This window comes from Camelus dromedarius, chromosome 16 (genome assembly GCF_036321535.1).
Source record: "Camelus dromedarius isolate mCamDro1 chromosome 16, mCamDro1.pat, whole genome shotgun sequence".
Lineage (NCBI taxonomy): Eukaryota > Metazoa > Chordata > Mammalia > Artiodactyla > Camelidae > Camelus > Camelus dromedarius.
In genome coordinates, this window is record NC_087451.1 from 55,999,914 (window position 1) to 56,020,609 (window position 20,696).

The window sequence follows — 20,696 nt, forward strand, 5'->3', positions numbered from 1 at the left end:
TCTAAACCTTCTATTTTCCCAGTCTTATTAGATAAATTGATCCATATCGTTACTCAAGTCTCACCTTTTCTGGGTTTGGCTTCCAGTGGCATTAAATAGCAATTTGTGGCGGGGACGCCAGAGGGCACCCTTATAACACTGACTACCTGGAAAGTGCAGGCGTTGGGCTGGGGTAGTTTGGAGGGAAGGGGAAAAAAAAAACTTCAGTTTGATTCTTTTGGGAGATTGTTGTACTTTTATAACTCGAGCAAATTCTTGGCATGCAAACTATGTGTGATATGCATGGTCTGAGAGCCAGTGTCTGAGACTGCTGCTCCCTGGGCTCTTCCGTCTGCCCCTGCCTTTCTGACATGGCCTGAGTTTGGGAACTTGATATGTGTACAAATGATCTGTTGGCCACTGTTTCATTCATGCTGCCCACTGTATCCTTGCAATGTGATCTGAGCTACAGCAGGTGGTACGGGATGGGAGAAAGACACAGGGAGAGAGCCCTCTGAAATGAACACTACCCACTGGTGTGTGTGCAGCAGAGCGGAGTCTGTAGACAGGAGTCTGAATGACTCACCCTCACACTCCTTTATTAGTGCATTCATTCCCTCTGAGAGCAATTTGCGAGTGGAGAACACAGTCCTATACCTCGAAGCTCGGAGAGTGTCCGGGGCTATAAGGGTTAATAAGCATAATTGCAGAGATTGTCCGAAGGCTGATGGAAAGCAGAGACTGAACGGGATTGAGAACAGATGCGAGGCTTGATTTAAATTACATTTTATTGGATGCTGCAGCCTTAAGAGACGTGACTGCTTTACAGTTTGTTTCCACACTGTGGGCAGCTGCTGTCTGTTCGGTGTCCACAGTAGGATCCTGCCCAGAAAGGAGTGGCCTCCCCACCTCGTTGTGTTTGAGGCTTGGCGCCTTCCTCTAAACTGCAGGGCTGGAGTCAGGAACATGGCTTGACTCGTAGTGGGGCTGCTATGTATCCTCCACGGCTCTGGGCCAAGAGCGCATTTGCAGAGTCAAAGGGGCCAAATTTCTTCCCCCTCTACCTCCTTTCTCTCCCTTTCCCCTGGTATTTGGAAATCGGGTTTTCTGTGTACTTTGTTAGTTTCCTTTCCTTCGGTTCTCCCCCCACTGTCAATTTCTAGGTCATCGCTGCTCTTAAGACTTCAGCAATTGGAACAGGGTTGGTTCTGTCAATGATGCGTGAAGCAGACTTAGAGTCCCTGCTTGGCTTCCGCTGCCCTTGTGGGAGCAAAAGCTGATGTATGTTTGTCAGTGAAGTCTTAAGTGTAATTCAGACAGCCAGGGAGCAGACTGAGAAGAGGAAGAAAGTCCTTTTCTCGCTGAAGCTGTGAGCTCTGGGAAGGTGGTGGGATTTCTAGGGGGCTGGGCTGGGCTTGTGGTTACTAGTTTTTGCCAGGAGCCTAGACTGTTTCACACGGAGTAGTGGCAGAGATGCTGACCTACATTCTTCCTCTTGAAGGTGGTGGGGTGTGTGTCTGCATCCTGGCTTATTTATTTTTCTTCACAGAAGCAAATTAAGCATCCATAGTGTTGGTAGGTATTGCCATGGAAAGCACAGAGACAATAAAATTGGTGTGAGTTGCAACCCCAGAGTTGCCACTGACATTTCTGGCTCAATGAAGACCTGCCTGTGGCTGGGTAACTGGCGAGAGAGTGTGAGGTCCCCGCGCCCAGAGATCCAGAAAGCCGCCAGAGCTCTCTCTCCCCTCTCACTGCTCCTTGCCTCTATTAAATGCTCTTTTAAGAAATACCAGTAAGAACTGGGAATTAGGAATGAGATATGACTTGGGGCTTCTTAAAAATATCTGTGGAGACGTGTTACCTTGACTACTGTGGGAGACCAAAAGAGAGAGCCAAAATGGAAATATTATTTACCTTGGTATCTGTGCCTTGGACCTGGGAGGTATTCAATAAACAATTGTTGGACGAACAGATAGGTGACAAGGTGAGATGCCGCCTCTCCCTCCATCTTGCAGACAGTTCTAATCTGGAGGTAGCATGCTGGTGCTTTTGCACTGAGGTGGAGCAGGCCACTGTAAAAGGTGCTCTCAAAAAAAATAAATAAGTGGGGCACTCCATTTTACAACCTGTGTTAGCACAGCATTTATTGGCCTCACCTATGTTCCAATGGCTCCCTCTGATATCCTGGTATTTTGCTTGAGGCAACTTCCATGTTGCTCCCAGGAAGCCTTGGCTTTGGGAAGACCGTCCTACCTACAGGCTGGGAAGAGAGGTGCCTGTCTGGAAGCTGTGCCTCTAGTTGGCAAAGGGCTAGTGACGAACCCACCTTTGATGCCCCACTTTTTAACTTTTGGGGAAAGATGTGATTTCAGGTTCCACCCCTATCATGTGCTCTCGATGACGCTGTCTTCTCAGAAGAGGTGGTTCTGTAGGGGGAGAAGGCATGCTCTCTGGCCTCCCTTGATTTTCAACCCCAGCTCCAAGGCACTGGTGGTAGAAGCTAATTGGGTGCAAGGGGCCTGGGTAAAGGCTGTCTGAAGACTGGCGAAAGGAGAGAGCCAGCTCCTTTTTAAGAAAGCTCTAATTGAGTTCTGAATCAGCCTGGCTGCCTTTGATCCCGCCTCTGTTTCCCACACTGCCTGAAAGCGCTGGATCAGCACTTTATAACAAGGGTGCGCCTGCTCTCCCCCCCCCCCCCCCCCCCCCCCCGGCTCCTGACGCTCTCTGCTGCCGCCATCCACTGCTTGTCTCCTTCAGTTAAGATAATGAAGATGCTGAGAGATAAAATGTGTATTTAATAAGGGTGGGGGTAGGGAGGTGGAAAGGGGCAGCCAGGGCCTTCCCTAGTTTGGGGCCCAGCCAAAACTCAAGCTGAAAGCAAAGCTCGAGTAAGACTTGGCCCCAGGGTGTGGGGGTTTCTGGGCCTAGATCCAGCTGACTTCACTGCCTGCTGTTTGCCCTAAATTCCCCCACCTCCACCCTCTCACCCCCACACTCCTTTCTTTCCTCTCTTCTCTCTCCCAATAGGAAAAAGGAGCCTTGCTTCAACCGTATTTTCAGCTGGTAATTTGGCCTTTGGTGCAGTGCCCCCCACCCCAGAGTCAGCTGCAAGGTCGGGCTAGGGCAGCCCCTCCAGCCTGGGCCTGGAGAAGCTGTGGGTTCACAGCAGGGGGTGAAAAAAAGCTGGAGTTAATGAAGACCAGCTGCTAGTCTGGGTTCTGCCCACAGTTCGCTGCCTTTGGTGGTGGTTAGAGGTACGAGGGTGCGTGACCTCCATTCCTGGGCACAGGGATATCCTGTGGCAGCTGAGGCTTGCGCTGCTCTCTGAGCCTGGCTTTATCCTGAGGTTGTAAGACAGGAGTCTGTTTCCCTCTTCCCCTGATCCTCCCCTCCCCAAATGACACTCAGCCCTTACTGAGCTTTATAACTGTAGTGGTGGCCCAGCTGAGATCTGAAGATCTCCAAGCTCTTCTGTAAACACTCATTAACTGCCTGGGAAGAACCAGAACCAAGAGCCCTGTTTAACAGCTGGGAGAGAACTGAGGCACATTAGGGTGAAAGGCTTGACCTGAACTCACCCCATGGACTCCACCGTGGGGCCCTCCAACCTTGCCATCCAGCTCCTTTCCCCAGTTCCTTCCAGACAGAGACAGAGGTGGAGGCCATGCTGCTGCCCTCTCCCCTTCTAGGAAGAGGCCATCCCTCTCCCTTCCCTTGATTCTGTCCCTGACTTCCCCTGGCCCTTCACCCCATGACATTTTCCCTGCTCTGCTGCTGGAGATATGTGCAACCCTCCTTGCAAAATGTTCTCAGCCCAGCCCTCTGCAGCCTTCCCATCCACCCTTCCCTGGCCCACCTGGCCCACCAACCCTGAGCTCTCCCTTTTGGGCTACTGAGAAGGCAGGCTTTACTAAACTGGGTCTGCAATACTGAAGTTGATCTAATTGTGCTAAGAGGTCCCCTGCCCCCTATATTTATCCTAAATGGTGCCTGGAAAAATACTCTTTCTATGACTTGTTCATTCAAGTTTCAGGATCCTCTTAAAGGCTGGGTCAGAGTGCTAGTTGACCCCGAGGTTCTGCATCCCCTTCTTTCACTGACAATTGTCTTTTCTCCTAATGGATGAAGCCCAACTTCCCCCAGCCCCACCCGCTTATCCTCTCACCTGTCTATCTGCACACCTCAACACACTCCCAGATACACATGCCTCGGTCTGAGGGTATAACTACCAGTTTCCAACTGCTATCCAAGTCGTACTGCCCTTTTTACTTGCTGGAAATCAGGTGGGTTTTTTCCCCCCTATCCTCCTGACTGGCCTTCTAGGCATTTAGGAATAGTGGGGAGTGACGGGGGAGACTGTGCTCTATCTATGAGGGAGAGGGTACAAGTGAGCTCCTGTCCAAAATGAATGCCCTCTTCCCAAATTCTCAATAGCTAGGCTGCTCAGGAGCGGTAGGGAAAGTGACCTTCACCCCACCTTCAGTACTAAAGCCCAAATCCATCTGTTTCCGGCAGGCAGAAGAAATATCTTTTTTCTCCTGTCCCATAATATCCTCAGCTAAAATCATCCATGTGCTGTGGATTTGAGACTGGGGACTGTTGATGTCCCCAGCCCATGACTCAGACCCCGTCTCTCTTCCAGTGAGTTCTTTCTGCCGCATCCGTTTAGCTCTGCACCCGCTGACCCCGGGGCTGGTGGAAGAGGGCGGGGAGAGCCTCCTGTTGGGAGAGTGGGCTTTAGGACCCAACGGGAACCCGTGCCTCTTGCAGCAGCCTAACCCAGAAGCAGGGGGGAATCCTGAATCGAGCTGAGAGGGTTTCCCCGGTTCTCCTGGGAACCCCGTCGCCCCCCGCCAGCACGCACCTGAGCAGGTAGGACCACGCACACCCCTTCCCAATCCTCCCTCTGCCGGCCTTCCGCCTGGCCTCTCCGCTTCCGATCTGGTCGTTTCCCTCTCGGCAGTCCAGGCTTTCCCCATCCCTCCTCCCCCACAGCTCGCTGTAGTCCTGGGAGGTGGGAGCCTGGGAACGGTGGGGTGTCTGAAAGCTCAGAGCCCCTGCACCCTCCGGCGCCCTGGCTGCACTTCCCCAGAGGCATTCCCGTTCTCCAGCTAAGGATGGAAACTGGGGGAAGGTCTGCCCAGGCCCTAGCCCCTGCACCCTCCTTTGCAGTATTGCCCAATACCCCTTCCCCCACCTCACCTCAAGGGGAGAATCGGCAGCGCTGGGGTAACTGGGGGGCGGGGAGCGGAGCCGGAGAGGGATCCGACACTCCCTGGGGGCTTCCTCTCTGGCTTCCTCTCTGCACCCCCAGCCTTAAGAGCTCAGGACTTTGCCCCTCACTCCTTACTCACCTTGTAGAACCAGTGTCCCCTTCCAGGCTCATTGCACACTTGAGTGGCCAAAGGCTTTGCTGGAGGGTAGTGGCGGTCGTGTTTTTTGGTGACTTTTTCCTCTGGGGAAAGTTCTTTTAGGTTAGAGTCCCTGGCAACACTTAACATCTATTGAAAAGAGCCCTCTGGCCCACTGTGTGTGTGTGTGTGTGTGTGTGTGTGTGTCTGTAGACCCTATAGTTGTAAGATCTATAAGCTTAGGATAGAGGCTTGCACTGAAGGGGAGAGATTCCAGAGTATGGCCCAGGCCAGAAGAGACAGCCCAGATGGCTGGGGAAGGGGGTGTGGACCAGATCAGGGAGGCTGCCCAGCCATGCCAGCTCCCTGGGCTCCTTGGCTTTCAGAGCCTTGGACTCCTGGTGTTACCCAGAAGCTCCTGCCCTCCTGCAGGAGCTCGGGGAGGGGGTTGGATGGTACCTACTGTTTACAGTGACTTTTTCGTCCCTCTCTTGGGGGGCTGACAGGCCTTGTTCTCTGAAGATCTAGGGCATCTCATTCTGGTCTGGTGGGTTTGCAGGAAGGGTGAATGACTTGTCTGGGTGGACATGTGCATAAGTGTATGTGTGGCCTTTGCCTCTGGGTGTAGGAGATCAGGAAGGGGAGCGATGGAGGAGATGGGTCACACTTGAGGGAACCCCTCTAGCTCTCTGTGTGGTAGGAGGCACATATCCATCTGGTAACTCTGTCTGGGTACAGGGTGTGCTCTGTATTCCTCCATGACAACCCCAAATCCCCTGAGGGTCGGTTTTGGAGGAAGGGGTGGATAATGGAGTGACTTCGGACTTAGTTTTGCTCTTGATGCCGGAAGGAAAGTAAATTCTGAGTGTAAGCCGTGGACTGAAAATCAGAGGCCTGAATTTGAGACTCAGCTGGGTCATTTAACTATGTGCATTTATACAGGTCTCTAAGCTTCCAGTTTCTTCATTTATAAAAACGGCTATTGGTATTAACAAGCCCCGCTTGCCTGATAGGGATATGGCCATAAAGACCCCATAAGACAATGTATCCTAAAGCTGATGCAAATGGTAGTAACGGCGGGGGTGGGGGAGGGTTCTGGGATGGGATTCTCTTTCTAATCTAGGTCATCTCTCTGCCTTGTTTCCTTCCCCCATCCTTGCCCATCGGGGTATGGAGGAGCCAGGCGAGGCTTTCACCCCAGGGGCTGCACAATTCCCCTAATGCAGGCTGTACCTGCTGCTAGAGAGCTGGCCACCAGGCTTTTCTTCCTTTGGGGCTCCCCACTTTCTCCCCTGAGCCCTTTCTCCACCTTCCTTCTGCCATTCGTGCTCAGCGTCCTTGTCCCTGTCTCTCCCCTGCCCAGTGGCCTCCTTGTCCGGCTCACTGGGCAGGAGCCCTAATCGGATTTGACAGCTGAGATATGTGTGGCGGCTGAGAGCAGGCGGGAGGGAAGCCAGTGGGAGGATGGTATGAGGGCTGCCCCTGGCACTGCCCAGGCCTCCCAGGCACCACCGTGGGCCTGCTGACTCCCGGCTTGGCTTGGCCCCAGGGAAGGGGTGCCAGAGGAAGCTCAGGAACGAACAGGCTGGGGTCCGGAGAGAAAGGCAGCGGGGAACACACCTAGGACCCCAGGACCTCTTTGGACTTTAGTGCCCTTAACATCAGCGTTTCGGATTCTGACCGGGGCGGGCGGAGAAGACAGCAGGTGAGAGCCAGGCTGGCCTGGTCCCCTCCTCCCCTCCCCATCCCCACAGCTCCACTTTCTTCTCTCTTCTTGTTATAGAAAAGTGTTCACTTTCCCTATCCAGCCCCTCTGGCCAGTTCCTCCTTAAGGGTCACATCTGGGAGCTGCTGGGGGGCCCTGTGTGTCTGCTTCACTCCGGGCTGTTTCCTCCCCTCCAAGGTATTTCTCTCGCTCACCCTCTGGGCTGGGCGCCAGGACTCCTGGGTTTCCCGCCTGCCTCCTGGTGCAGGGCTGCCCTGCAGGCCTCCAGAGAGTGGCTGAGCTGGTTTCCTTCCTCCTGTGCGCGGGGAGGGCCTTCTCCCAGGGCTGGGAGGTGTCAAGAATCCAAGGTGGGATGGGGTGGGGGTGCAGTTGCCCATGGCACCACAGTACCCTGGCTCCTCCCTCCCAGCCTCTGACTCAGCTTGGGGGCAGCATATGCCCAGCCTGGCAGGCATGGCTGGTTCTTGCCTGTAGGCCTCCATCTTTACATGTGGGAGCCAAGGTCTTCTCTCCTTTTTAGCTTTTTTTTTTTCCCATGGAATCTGGGGGTGGCTGTCGAAACCCCAATGTCTGCACCCATACATTTTGGGGAGCAGGGGATTAGCATAATTGAGGCTGGGGCACTTTTGTCTTCCTTCCAGCTGGGCCTGGGATGAAGAAAACCAGCACAAACTTCCCCACGCCAATTCCCTCTGCCCTCAAAAGACCAGTCAGTGGAGCCAGGCCCTGCCCTCTCGGTGCCCACAATGTGGTTGGCACTGATTTGTCAGAAATTGGGAAGGTTTCCCTCTAGACCGCCTGCCTCCTCTCTCTCCTCCTCCCGCAGGGCAAGGACAGCTCTCTGATTGTAGGCACTTATGGGCAGGCCTCCCCCTAGGGAAGGGGTGTGTGATGCCCCCGAGATGGCCAAGTTGGCACTCAGCCCCAGGCTGGAGTGCTGGACATGGTTTGGAGCTGGGAGTTTGTAGGGGAGAGCAGGACTTGGGCCTCCCTGCCCCCCTCATTTCCTGCTCTTTGGGCAGCTGTGGGCGAGAAAGGCTGCAGGGACTATTTTTAGTTGGTCTGTCCCCTGGCAGGAGGGACGTGCAGAAAAGCACGGGGCAGGCAGAGGGGCTGGCCAAGGTGAGGGTAAGCAGGCAGGCGGAGGAGTGAGGGAGGGCCAGAGGGGCATCAGTGAGAGCAAGGAGGCGTGGTGGGCAGGGGTAGGACCTTTCGGAGAGGCCGGGACCCAGGTAGATGGGCTGGGCTGGATGGAGGCGTCCAGGGGACCCCTGGCTCTCTCTGTCCAACTAGACTCAGAACAAGAAGACGCTTTAGAGGCACCTAGACCATCCCTCCCTCTTACAGAGGGGGAAACAAGGGATGGGACTTGCCCTAGGATGCTCAGCCAGCCTTGTGTGCAATGGAACCCCAACCCAGGCCCCTTGCACCGTTTTTCTCTTGTCACGGTCCCTCCCCACACCTGGTTGTGCTCCCTCCCCTCCTGCAGCAAGGACCTAGGCCAGGCGCCTGGTCTGTTTCCCTCTTGGCTTGTTTGCTCAGGGTCTCCGGTAAACCCCAGACTGGTTTGTTTATAAGTCTCCACCATGTGGAGAGAGTCTGTGTCCAGGCTGGAAGGAGGTCAGGGCTGGGGTTTGTTTAGGTGGCCTGTGGCCACTGGTGTGAATCAAGGTGCTGGGCAGTTTCCAATAGTCCCACAGGCTGGCGAGCCGGGGGCTTGGAGACACCTTAGGGAAGGGGCATCTGATCTAACTTCATTTTAGAGACCCAGAGAGGGCCAGGGATGTGCCCACAGTCCCAGGATGAGTTAGGGACAGACCAAGGTCTAGGATGCAGGTTTCCAGACTCTCCAGAGCCCATTGTGAGCCCCCATCTTGCCATGCCTGGGTCATAGTGGTTGTTTGCCAATCCTGCCAGCAAAGGAAAGGGGGTAGGGCTGATGGCAGGAAGATTACCATTGGCCTCTAATCACAGTCAGAAGTGAGCCAGGCCTGGAGACAGGACAGCTGGTTGAGGTTGAGGCTGGGAAAGTTTAGTGGAGAAATGTGGTCCCTCCGAAACTCAGTCTCCTGCCTCAGCCTCATCCCCAGGGTCACAGGTTGCACAGCTGCAGGGGTGCCATTCCATAGACCACGGTGTGAATGGCGCCCCCTGGAGTTGTTCAGGGCCCTGCTTGTGTAGCCTGTGTAGTGTCTGTCCCCCACCCTCTTGGAATCAGCTTCAGATCCAGCTGGAAGGAGGTGTCCCAGACGGGCTTTCATCCAACACCCACTCCCCACCCTGCCCCCTGCCACTCAGCGTCTCTGATTCCACCTCCTCCCCACGAAGCCGGTCTCACTGGGCCACAAACTGTGGCGCAGGGGCCCCTCCCCCCTCCGCTCAGTTTCTGCGTCTCTAGGGGGCTGATTTATCATCCACTCCCCCCATCAGGCCTGCTGCAGAGTATGAGAAATCAATAGTGCAAATGGATTGAGGTTGTTCAGCCTGTCGGCTTCCCTTGGGCCCCATCAACTCTCCTAGGACTTGGGGAGTTACTCAGTCCCCTTCTGGCTCAACAGACGCAGAGATATACACAGCTAGTGGTTGCAGTCTGGACACTGAGCACAGGAATTATTCTTTCTGTCTGTCTCTGTCTTCCCTCTCATGCTTTCTCTCTCTCTCATATACTGGGCTGGTCTTAGCATGACAAATACCCTTGAACATTTATTTTCTAGCTTGGGTGGAGTGGAGGTGGAGGGGCTTAAAGGGCAGTCTGCTGCCAGCCAGAGGTGGGAGGGGAGCAGGTGGGTGAGGGAGGCTGTGCCCAGGGAGGAGGACTAGCTGGGGAAGGGATTGGGTGACAGCCCTTCCCCATAAGCCCCTGGTAATTCAATCCCAGCACCCCACCCTCCCGATTCCCCTCCTGCCCAACAACTTCAGCGGCTGTTGGCAGAAGCAGGGCTGGCAGAAGTGTGTATGAGTGCATGTGTGCGTGGAGGGGGTGAGAGGGGCTGTGGGGGCAGGAGGTGCTGCCAAGACATGTTAAAGGAGACTCACAGCCTGGGTACAACTTGGGTGGCAGGAGGAGGCGGGGCTGATGATGGGAGAGTAGGTGGTGAGTGATGGGCAAGGGACAGGCTGCAGAGGGACAGGGCAGCCCAGGGGTCTCACAAAGCTTGTCTACCCTGGAGCAGGGCCTGGCGTGGTGGGGTTGGGCACGAGTGAGTGGGCAGGGGCAGCAGGTACAGCCATGGCTTGCCCCAGGATGCCTATTCTTCACCAGGGGTGCATATAATCATGGAGGGCACTGCCTGCCCCTGTCCCCAATCCCTGGGCTGTGCCTGCTGGGTATCACAGTCTCGGTGACTAAGTCACTTCTGTCCTGGGGCTGGCAAGGTGCCAGTCTCAGCTCTTCTCGGTAGGTGAGTCACTGCCCTGGCATCTCCCCCGGATGCAGCTGAGTCACTGGCCGTGCCTGCTGGGCAGGTGGGCACCGTGCTTGGGGTGGGGTTGGGGGCTACGTGTGTAGCCCCTAGCATCTTCTCTGATCTCTCTCTGGCATGTCCTGGCCCCACCCGCAAATCTGCAGAGCCATGCAAGGCTGATGTTTCTTCCCTATGCTCTGTTGAGGGTGTAAAGAAAGAGGTCGCAGGGTACTGGGTGGAAATGTATCTGGTAGAGTAAATGGTGGGGGAGTGTGGAGGGGATGGTGGTTTGGAATCTTAGCTCTGCCACTGATAAGCTGTGTGACCTTGAGCAAGGCAATTCCCTTTTCTGAGCCTCAGTTTTGTCATCTGTATGCCAGCAGAAGCCCTGCCTCCATTACCCTTCAAGGACTGTGAGAATCAGATGGGTGGGGCCATGAGGGGGCTTATGGGCGGAGCTCCTTTCGGGATGAGCTGGGCGGCTGGGGAGAGGAAGAGGCTTCAGCGGAGGTGGGTTCAGGTCCCAGCAGACGTCTCCACCCCACCTGCAACCAGATGGTTTGATGGGGGGCAGTGTTTCTCATCCTCTGTCCCAGTGACCCTGGAAGCTATTCTTGAGGAGTTCCCCGCGCGGGCTGTGAGAGGGAGGCCTTGTTTTGCTGGAAGTGTGGGCCCTCCTGGGGTGTCTCACAGCTATTTTGTATCTCCTTTGTCTGCCAGGGGCTGTCACGGGCCCTGCACCTATCAGGGCTCTCTCATATTTCCTCTAGTTTGGAGAGGGATCCGAATTTTGGGAAACCAGCCGCTAGCTCCTCCCCCAGGCCCACTCCTGTCTGCAGGAGGGAAAGTGTAGGCCCCAAGAAGGGGTATCTTTTCTAAGGAGTGAGGAGCATCTGGAGCTGGGGCTTTTCTCCCTCTCCCAGTCTCCTGCTGCCTCCTGCGCTCTTCTCCCCTCTGGCATGAGGGTCCCTGGAGGGTGGGGGGCATGAGGATGGAGTTCAGCTGGGCAGAGAGGGAGTGCTTAAAGGTGTGCAGGCTGTGTCCTTGTACACATGGGTGCCAGTCTTCTGTGCTGGAGTGTCTGACCCCCTGTGGGGAGCACGGTTGTGGGTGCATGAATTTCTTCCCTCGTCTGCAACGGGGCCTACTGCTACCTCTGTTCAGGAGTGTGCCCCGTCTTCTGCTTCATGACCTTGTGTGGGCCATGAATGCCTGTCCTGTATGTGCTTGTTCTGTGTGCTCATGGATATGTATACATGTGTACCCTGGGTATACACATGGGGTGTACACACGTGTGCTCTGAATGTGCATATATGGGTGCCAGGTGTGCATCTGCACACCTGAATCTCCATGTGCAGGAGTGTACCTGACCCCCATGAGCTGGCAGGTGAGTGTTAAGGCCACCTTTCGTGGGAGGCAGTATACCTGTGTTTATGCACACTTACATTTTTGTGTCCATGCTTCTTCCCCTCTAGCCTCTGCTGGAAGGAAGATTGATCGAATCTAGGCCAGGAGGAGCCTGTGCGGGCTGGGGGTGGCTGGCACTGAGTTCCCTCTGAGGCTGGTCCAGGCGGCGCCCCCTGCTGCTGGCTCAACTCGAGCTGGAAGGCCTTTGGTGGAGGGGTTGGGGGGGAAGGGGTTAAGCGTTGGCGTCCACATCTGGGAGCCATTGGCGCATTCCTGCCCGCTGAGCGCATGTTTGCGGATGGATCTGGACGGGACGGGGCGGGAGGGGCTGGGCGGGCGGTTTGCACCGGCGAACGGAAATCCAGACGGGAGTGGGAGACTGCCCAGACCCGCAGGCGGGAAGAGGCCTAGGGAAGCGCTGCCCCGGCGCCCTTCTCCTGCGCCGGACCTCAGGGCAGAGCGTCCCGCGGGGCCGGGCTTGTCCTACCTCACCAAGGCTGGGGACCTAAACCTGGAGAGAAACAATCAGAAACCTCAATTCTAGAGCCTTCCCTGCAACGTGCGATCGTGGACTGAACCCAGTGTCCACTCCTAGCCTTGGGTTCCTCGCCTATAAAGCGGGGGCCGTCGGGCCGGCGGGTCTGAGATCTCCGCCAGCCGGGTCAGGCTGAGCTTCTCCTCACTGGGGTGGAGGCCTGGGAGGGTGGCACTTCCCCTTCCAGTGGGAAGTCCTATGGGGGCACTTGTGGCCACTTCTCTGACGGAGAACGGGGGGGAGGGGTGTTCCCTAGTGATTCCTCTTTCTCTCCCCGCAGTAGGCTGCTCGAGGTGGGGGCAGGGTCCTTCCAAACGGATCAGCAGGCTGGGATGGGGTTTGTGGCTGTGCAGGGGCTTGGGGTCTCTGTAGAGGGAGAGTGGTTCAGATCTTGCCCCGTTGGAACAAGAATGCGGGCTTTCCTGGCTCCTCCAGCCTGGGCCAGGAGAAGGAAGCTCGAGTCTGAGAGTCCCATATCATGCAGGGGTGCTCCTGGGCGCCCCCTTCTCGGCTCTTGCAAGATCCTAACTGCCGCTGCCCTTTTTGGGGAAGAGTACTGGGGGTTGCTGAGAGGTTGGGCTGGGCCAGAGTCCCTCCGACCCACTTGAACTAGAGCAGTGTTTGGGGGAAGAGGAGAGAGGTGTACTCGACGGCGGTGTACCTGCTATTGCACTTCTTTTTTTTTGCCGGTGAGAAGATTAAGATTCAGAAAAAGGAAGCGACTTGTTCAAGGTCACACACACAGCCCTCAGTTCCAACGGGTTCCTGGAGGAGGTTTATATTTGTACGAGTCAGGGGCCTGACAGCTAGTGCTGGGGTCACTGTATTCACTTCCATATTACGTCGCCGCGTCTCTAACCCCGGTTTAGGTGTGAGGGGTGTGTGTGTGTGTGTGTGATCTGTGCCCCTGTGAGTGTGGGTGTGTGTGGTTGGGGGGAGGGGAGTGGGATACCCCACACTGCAGTCCTTTCTCCACCGAGCCTCCTCTCCATTCTTTGCGCAGAACTTCACCCCCTCCTCGCTCTGAATCTCCTTTGGGGCAGAGGGAGGGATTCTCCCAGTTTCCCACGGTCCTGCCTTCAGCTAGGCACGGCTCCTTTAAGACTTGCCCTTTCCCTGGGTCTATCAGGGAGGGAGGGGGAGCATGAGCTTGTGAGTCCGCCTCTGGCTGGTGATTGGCCGGTGGGCGGATGGGGGCGGGCCCGAGGGTGAGGGCCTCCCTGCTGCTCGGTACCCTCCGCCCCCCTAGTCTGGGGCTCCGGGTAAAGTTTCAGCCTCCGCACGTGACTCGCCATGGCCGCTGCCTGCGCCCCGCGCCCCTGAGCCGCGGCCCCCCAGACCGCTCCTCTCCCTGGACCCCGCAACTCCTGAAGTGAAGCAGCTCCAAAGCTCAGGGTCAGTGCAGACGCCGTGCCCGCGGGCGACCCGGACGGATTGCGTCCCCTCCTGCGAGGTAACCTCTCCCCCCGGGATTTTGGAGACCCTCGGGCTCCCGGAGGCGTCGGGGTCCCTTGGCTTACTCCTGATAGGATCTTCGGGCTGGGACCGGGTGCTGGGTGGGTTCCGACGGGAACCTGGGGTTTCCTGGGCTTCCCAACCCGCCGCCTCTGTGCCCAGGATGGGGGAGCCCCGACTGTGCGTCTGTCTGCGCCGGTGTCTTCGCGCGCAGCCGTGAGGCGTCTGGGGCAGTCTGCCGCTTGTGTCTCCCGCGCCCGAGCTCTGGCAGAACTGCCGCTGGGAACTCCTCCTCTCTTTCGCTTTTCCCTTCACAAACAAGCAAAACAAAAAGACTTTCAAACCTGTTTGGGGAGAGATCGGATGCCCAACGGACTAGCCTCCTCCTCTCCCTCCTGTTATCTGAGCCGCCCTGTGGTTTGGGGAGAATCAGCCCGGGGGCCCACCCCCATTCAGAGGCTGGGGGGCGGGGCTCATTCAGCTGGTGTCCCCCGTGGAGTGCGGGGAGCCGTCAGAATTGGGTACGGGAACCAGTGCAGCCAGGAGAGGGATGTCTCTGGGTCTGGTGTTACCATGGGGTTGTGGGAGCTTTGAGGGGTGAGGGGAGGAAGGAATAGATTGGTCGTCTTTGCTCTGCTGAGGGTGTGTGGGACCTGGTGCCACCCACGAGGCGGGGAAGCTGCTAGCCAGATGTGTATGTGGGAGGGGGACGTTGGAAAATCTGCTTGGCAATGCCTCTTCTTCCTGGGCATTGCCCTATTGTCAGGCTACTCCGTCGGAAGAGGGATGGGCCCTCAGTGTGCTAGGCTGGGGATGGGGGCCGAATCATGTGGAAATCAGACAAGGAAAGCCCCCCAGTCTTGGGGACACTTCTCCATCATCCACCCTATCTTGGATAGGATGCCTATGTGCTGGCATGGAGGGGTACCCTTGGCCCCCACCTAGTGCCATTTCCCTCTTCTGTAACCAGATTGCTTTCTACCTGTGAGATGTGTGCACATGTATGTGTGTGTATGTTCTCAGAGGGCCTTGTTCCTGAGAACACTCCCCCACTCCCTGCTGCTTACCCCCAACCTTCACCTCTGCTCCTGATCACCGACCCTCCTCCAGTTTCCTGGTTGGGAAATTTAAGAATGTCTCTTGTCTCCTTCCCTGGCTGCCTGGTCCTGGTCGTAGAGCAGGGTTGTTCTGGGGAAGTGGTTCAGTAAGGACACCAGGTCTTGCTAGGAAGTGGGCTCAGGCCCCAAACTCTCCTCCAGGGCCTGGTGTTTGATGGGGAGGCTGGGCCGGGGAAGCCCCATGTTGCAGTGGAGGAGGGGGTGGCTTGGAGCCTTGGGGTTTCCCCTGTGAGGGATGGAGATGAGTCTGGGGGAGGGAACAAGAGAAAGAATATTTGGAGCTGGAGGGAGGAGGGGGGCAGTTGTGGAGTCAGAGTTTGTGGCTATGAAAGATGTTGGTGCGCTGGGAGGGGCTAGGACATCCGTTCTGCCTGAGAGTCTGGGTCATGATGGTCCTGAGGCAGAGTGGTCACTGGGGTCAGATGTGCAGAGGCCCTTGGGAGATGAGGCTCTTGAATTTGGAGGGACTTTGAGGGTGTGAGTGAGTGTGCGTGAGGTGGTCATCTCGGGAGTCTCCTGCCATGCTGGTGAGGGCAGGGCAGATGGCAGTTCTGAGAAGACCCTGGGTTTGGAATGGCTTCATCCTGGCCATCTCCTCTTATAGTCCCTAAATCCCCTGGTCCTTCAGGTTGACCCCAAATGCCCCTGCTATCACTCTGGGAAACCTCTCTGGTCTCCCTCCGACTCCCACACATGTGGCAGCCTGGCAGGAAGCTCGCTGTGGGCAGCCCCATCCTGATCCCCCCCATGCCTCCCCCGCTGGGCACAGTCACCCACATGTGCCATGACGTGGTTCCTGCCACCCCGTCTGTTGTGGGGAAAAGGGCATTGTCTGAGTGGCCCTTCAGGTCTGTTTGGGGGGCATTGACCCAGACCTCAGTTAATTAGCTCCTCTTCCTCTAAATCATTTGGTCTTGGAAGCTGTCTCTGCCCTCTGGGACCTCCCCCTCCACCCCAGCCCCCCACTGCTTGCTCAGATTCAAGGTCTTAGGTGGCGTGGTCATCAGAGCTATGTGGCAAGGTGGGGCCTGCCCCCAAGTAAAACCTCAGTGCCCCGTTCCCTGTCCTCTGGGTGGCATGGGCAGGGCAGGCCCTAGACTAGGCGGTATGGGTGGGTGTGCTTGGGACTCTGTGGGGTCCACTGAGGAGCACTGTCTGGGATCAGGAGTTATGGATGGGCATCTGGGGAAGGAAATTCTATTCCCCATGATGAGTAAATGGGGTCATCTCCACTCTCCCAGCGCCCCACACCCTTTCTAATGGTAGTGATTTGGGGAGTGTGGGAAGCTGGCAGGGCCCCTGGCAAAATGGCCAGGGTTGTCTTGACTTACTGGGTTTTGGGAAAGGAGTGTGGCAGCTGATACCCCAGTTCCCAAGGCTTTGGCTACACGTCGTCCTCTCTGACGCCTGCTGTCTCCCCCTCTCTTCCCCTCTCCTCCCTCTGGCTGCTGTACGGAGCCCACAGGGTTTGTGGGGGGATGTGGGGTGGGGGTGAAGGCCTGGATCTCCGTGTGTGTCCAGGCGGTGTTCTGGGGATTGGCAGGATTGGCTGAGGGAGTCTGGGCATCCCTGCAGGGTGGGCGGCATGTGAGGACCAGGCTCAGAGTGTGAGAATGTGTCAGTGTTGGTGTGTCTGTCCTGTCTGGCTCGGGCGTGGGTGTCTCTTGCTCCGTCTGGCTCTTGCCTCCCGCTCCAGTCCCCGCCCCCCCTCCTCAGCTGGGACCGCCTGCTTGCTCTCTCTCTCTCCGCAACTGGAGCCTCCCTTGCCTGTTCCTGGAATTTGGAGAGGAGGAGGAGGAAGAGGCCGGCAGACAGACCTCCCACACTCTAGCCTGCCCGCCTGGCATCGTGGGGAAATGAAATAGGTGCTATGGAACTAAGGTTTCCCTGCCTTCCCCAGACCTTCCAACATACATCACAGAGTCTGGGGGGGGGACGGACAGGGGGCAGGTCTCACAGAAGGTGCCTGGGCTGCCCCCCCACCCACCAGGCAGCTATGCCTCCTTCTTCTACCCAGCATCCCTCCAGGGCCCCTACCAGGACCTCCAGGCACCACTGTCAGCCTGGAGAGCGGGTGGAGGATTAGGCTGCTGCCAGCCTGGCCGGCACCTGTTGCCAACCCCCAGCCCTGTAACTGGAGCTGGCCGGGGAGCGGGGCTGCAAAATGACAGGTGGAATTTCTGCAGCCAGGCAACCCCCCACCCACTGGATATGCCTTTCCCTTCCGGGCCCCGGAACAAGGAAAGCCTGCTCCCCCCTCCCACCGGCAAGTGTCAACCTGATCTCGCAGATGATGTCCCTATCCTGCCTGTGGGGGCAGGGCCTGGGAGATGGGCAAGGGGATGAGTTTATTTCTCCTGGCCCAGTGACTCCCACCCCCATCACCAGCTGCAGAGCTGCGTTGCCCTTGTTCAAGTTTTCTGAGCTCCGCTGCTCTGGCAGGGCTGGGGGGCGTGGGGGTGTGTAGATGGGGGTGGTTCTCTGTTAATGTTTTAATTGCATAAAAACTGGGAGCTCAGCTCCAGGCCAGTGGGGAGTCTGGGTCTGGCTGGCCGCCCGGTTTGGGCTAAATATAGTCTGGGACATCTGCAGAGAAGGGGAGGGGGTGGAGGGAGGTTCCATTCCCCCCACCTCTGGCCAAGGTGCCCTCGTCTGGGCGGGCACCTTGGAGCAGGGAGGGGGATTCCTCAGTGCAAAAGGCAGGAGAGAGACGGTGGGGGCGGGGCACAGTTGGGACCTCGCCTGCCTGGAGGCCAGTAGCCGCCTGAGATGAACCCGGAGACTCAGGACTGAGCTGGAGTGGGGCGCGCCAGGGCTGGATCCTGTGGCTCTGCGCCCCTCCCCCTAGAGCTGCCTGAGGTCAGGCAGTCTCTGTGTGTCACTGCGCCCGGTGGTATGTCACCGTGACCCACTCTGTGTGCCTGTTTATACACACCTACCTTGGAGTAGCTCCCTCCCGGCCCCTCCCCTGGAGGCTTTGTCCCCTGGGTCCTACTGCAGTTCCCCAGTCCTCCTTCCTTGTGTCCTTTGCCCCACAGTGAAACCTTCAGCCCAGGAATCGAGACTTGAGAAGGGGAAGCTGCGGTGGGGAGTTCTCTGATCTCCAGTCACGGCAGGAAGTGGAAGGGAGGGGGACCAAAGGGGGAGAACCATGAGTGGCAGGCGGGGAGGGAGGGCCCATCAGCCCTGTGACCAACCATGCACACTGCGGTAGGGGATGGCCACCCTCCCCGCTGCCCCTTTTCCTCCAGTTCCAAGTGGGGGAAACTTAGGGGACAGCTGATTCTCCAGGGGGCTGCTAACAATCTTCAACGCCCCCCCCTTGAAAAAATGTCTTCCTGTCACGTGGCTGTCACTTCCTGTCCCACTGTGGTTCCCGGGATGTTTGTTATTGGTTGCCATGGAGACGGCCGCCTTGGGCACTACCCTGATTCTTGTGGGGAGGGAGCTGCTCCTCCCCCTAGGCCCACAGTTGGAGGGGTTGGGGGACCTGCCCAAGGGGCTGTTTCAGGCTGAGTGTGTGTGGTCTCCAATGCCCCAGATCCCCCAGGGCCCCCCAGACTTCTGTCTGTGGGAAGGAGTCACAGCCACCCACTCAGACTGAGTGTTGCGGAGACTGTGACCGCGTCTGGCTGTTTGGCTGTGGCTGCCTGTGAGCCTGACTAACTGTGCAGACCGTGCTCCTTCCAGCCTGGGTCCCGCCGCCTCAGAAAAACGACCAGTCCCTATCCCTCTTTCACTTTGGAGCCTTCTCCCATCATGTGTTCTCATGGCAACTACCCTCCCCAGGTAGTTTCTGTAGCTTCTAGGGGTCCAGGCTGGAGTGAGGGGGGGCTCTGCGCAGGCTCCCTGGTTGTGTGTGTTTTGGAGGTGGTGGTCTGCAGAGCATCCTCTCCCCTCCACAGGGCCTGCACCAGCTTCTGCCTGACCCCGCAGGCCCTGTGCATTACTGGGCAGACCCTGGGACTTTGTGACCATCCTCTCCATCCCCTGGTGGGCTTCTCTGTTCAGCTAGGGATGTAGAGGGGAAGAGACTCTTTAGCTCCAGGCCCAACTGAGTAGGCCGGTGCTGAGTAGGAAGTTCCTGGGGGGCCGATGGATGGGGGAATATGGGGCGGGGCACAGTCTGACTCAGGCCTGGTCTGGGGTCAGAGCCAAAAGGATATCCTGAGGCAGGAGGGGGCCGTTCCGGCTTCCCTGCAGCCTAGGTCCCCAGGGAGGGATGCTGGGAGGGGTTTAGTAGTACTGTGTCCTGCTGACAGTCTGTCTGCCCTGGGCTTCAGTCTCAAGGTTGGAGGGGTGGAATGCTGTAGCCTTGCACACACACCTCCAGGCACAAACTCAACGCGCGCACACACACACGCACACTCCCCTACCTGCTGTTCTGTGTGCGCCCCCCCCCCACTGTGAGAGTTGTGCTTCCTGCCCACTGCAGAGGGGAGACAGTGGTGAGGGGGCAGCTGCCAAGGTGGGGGTGGGGAAAGCCCCGTGCCAGGCTGATTGTCAGGACGGTGGTTTCCAAGCTGGGGGGGGTCCCCTTTTGTCTGTGCCCCTTCGGTCCCCAACCCCGGACAGGGCTGCCTTTGTGTGGTCCACACGCTCCTGTGGTCTGGCTGTGGCCTCAGCGGCCTCATCTCTTCCTCTTCCTGTTTTCTTCCTTCCCTGTGGGTCGGTCCTTTTCCTGGAGGCCTGGGCTGCCCCCTGCCCTTTCACCTACTCTCTGCTCCGAGAGAAACCTGGGTGGGAGGCTTCAGCTCTGGTTCTGGGTGGGCCCCTCAGCCACCCCGGGGCTTCAGAGCCCTGAGCACCTCTCCCAGGGGCTCTGGGTGTGGTCCCTGGGGCTGCAGGAGTAGGGATACTGCCCTGACTGGCAGAGACCCCCCAGCTTCATCCTCCCAGAACCTGGCCTGTCCTGGGCTTGGGTTGTGCAGTTGCCCTTTCTGCCTGGTGTTCAGGCACGGCTGAGATGGTGACACGTGGAGGTCAGGCAGCACTGTGCAGCTGGGGTAGAACCTTGGGCCCGGTGGGGTACCAGTTGGGGAGACATCAGACCTGCTTTTCCGGGACTAAGGGCTGCGTCTTGAGACAGTGGGGCACAGACAACATCCAGAGGCAAGACGCTGGACTGCAGCCCTCCCTGGACTCTCCCAGGATGTGCTCAGGGCCTGTGCATGCTTGAGACAGGCTTTTGAACAAGTCCTAGCTCCAGCGAGGCAGGCCTGGGCTTCTGAGGGGCTGGTGGGGAAGAGATGCCCTCCACCTGTCCCAGCCTCACCCCACCGATCCTTCTCAGGCCCTCCTGGGGTGGTCTCTTTCAAAATGAGGCTGGCCTGGCCAGCTTCCTGCAGCCCAGAGCCGGGTGAGCAAAAGGTAAACAGAAGACCCGAGTGGCCGCCTGCCTTTTGAGGAGAAGAGAGAGGGGCCCCTGGAAAAAAGGGGAAAAGGGAGTAGTGTTCATCAGTCGGCTGATCTGAGGAGGATGGGGGAAGGGAGACATTGTGGTTTTGTGTATGTGTGTGTGTGTGTGTGTGTGCCCGCGTGCGTGCGTTTTCCTGGAAAGTTTATAAATAGTTCCAGCCCACTGTTCTGGTTTGAAATCTGCCCTGTCCCGCCCTGCCCTGCTCTGCCAGCTCCTGGCAGAGGAGGGGGTCCAGTGGGGCCAGGTCTTTGCTCTGCCAGGTCTGGAGTCCCTGCCCCCCACCCCCTAGTTGAGCTTGA

General features: G+C 57.5%; 1 protein-coding gene and 1 long non-coding RNA gene across 2 annotated transcripts in view; one reads left to right on the forward strand and one right to left on the reverse strand.

Annotated features, from left to right (window-relative positions):
• Positions 1-10,006: 10,006 nt before the first annotated feature.
• Positions 10,007-15,087, reverse strand: LOC135323268 (uncharacterized). The gene is made up of 5 exons (XR_010384669.1): positions 14,941-15,087; positions 13,926-14,169; positions 13,067-13,170; positions 11,909-12,073; positions 10,007-11,008 (listed from the first exon to the last, which is right to left on the reverse strand). It is a non-coding gene; the product is annotated as an uncharacterized LOC135323268 (long non-coding RNA).
• RARA (retinoic acid receptor alpha) overlaps positions 13,648-20,696 on the forward strand; it is a 34,738-nt gene continuing 27,689 nt past the window's right edge. Inside the window, exon 1 of the mRNA XM_010991790.3 lies at positions 13,648-13,858. The gene's annotated coding sequence lies outside the window, so the exon portion shown is untranslated. The remainder of the gene's footprint in view (positions 13,859-20,696) is intronic.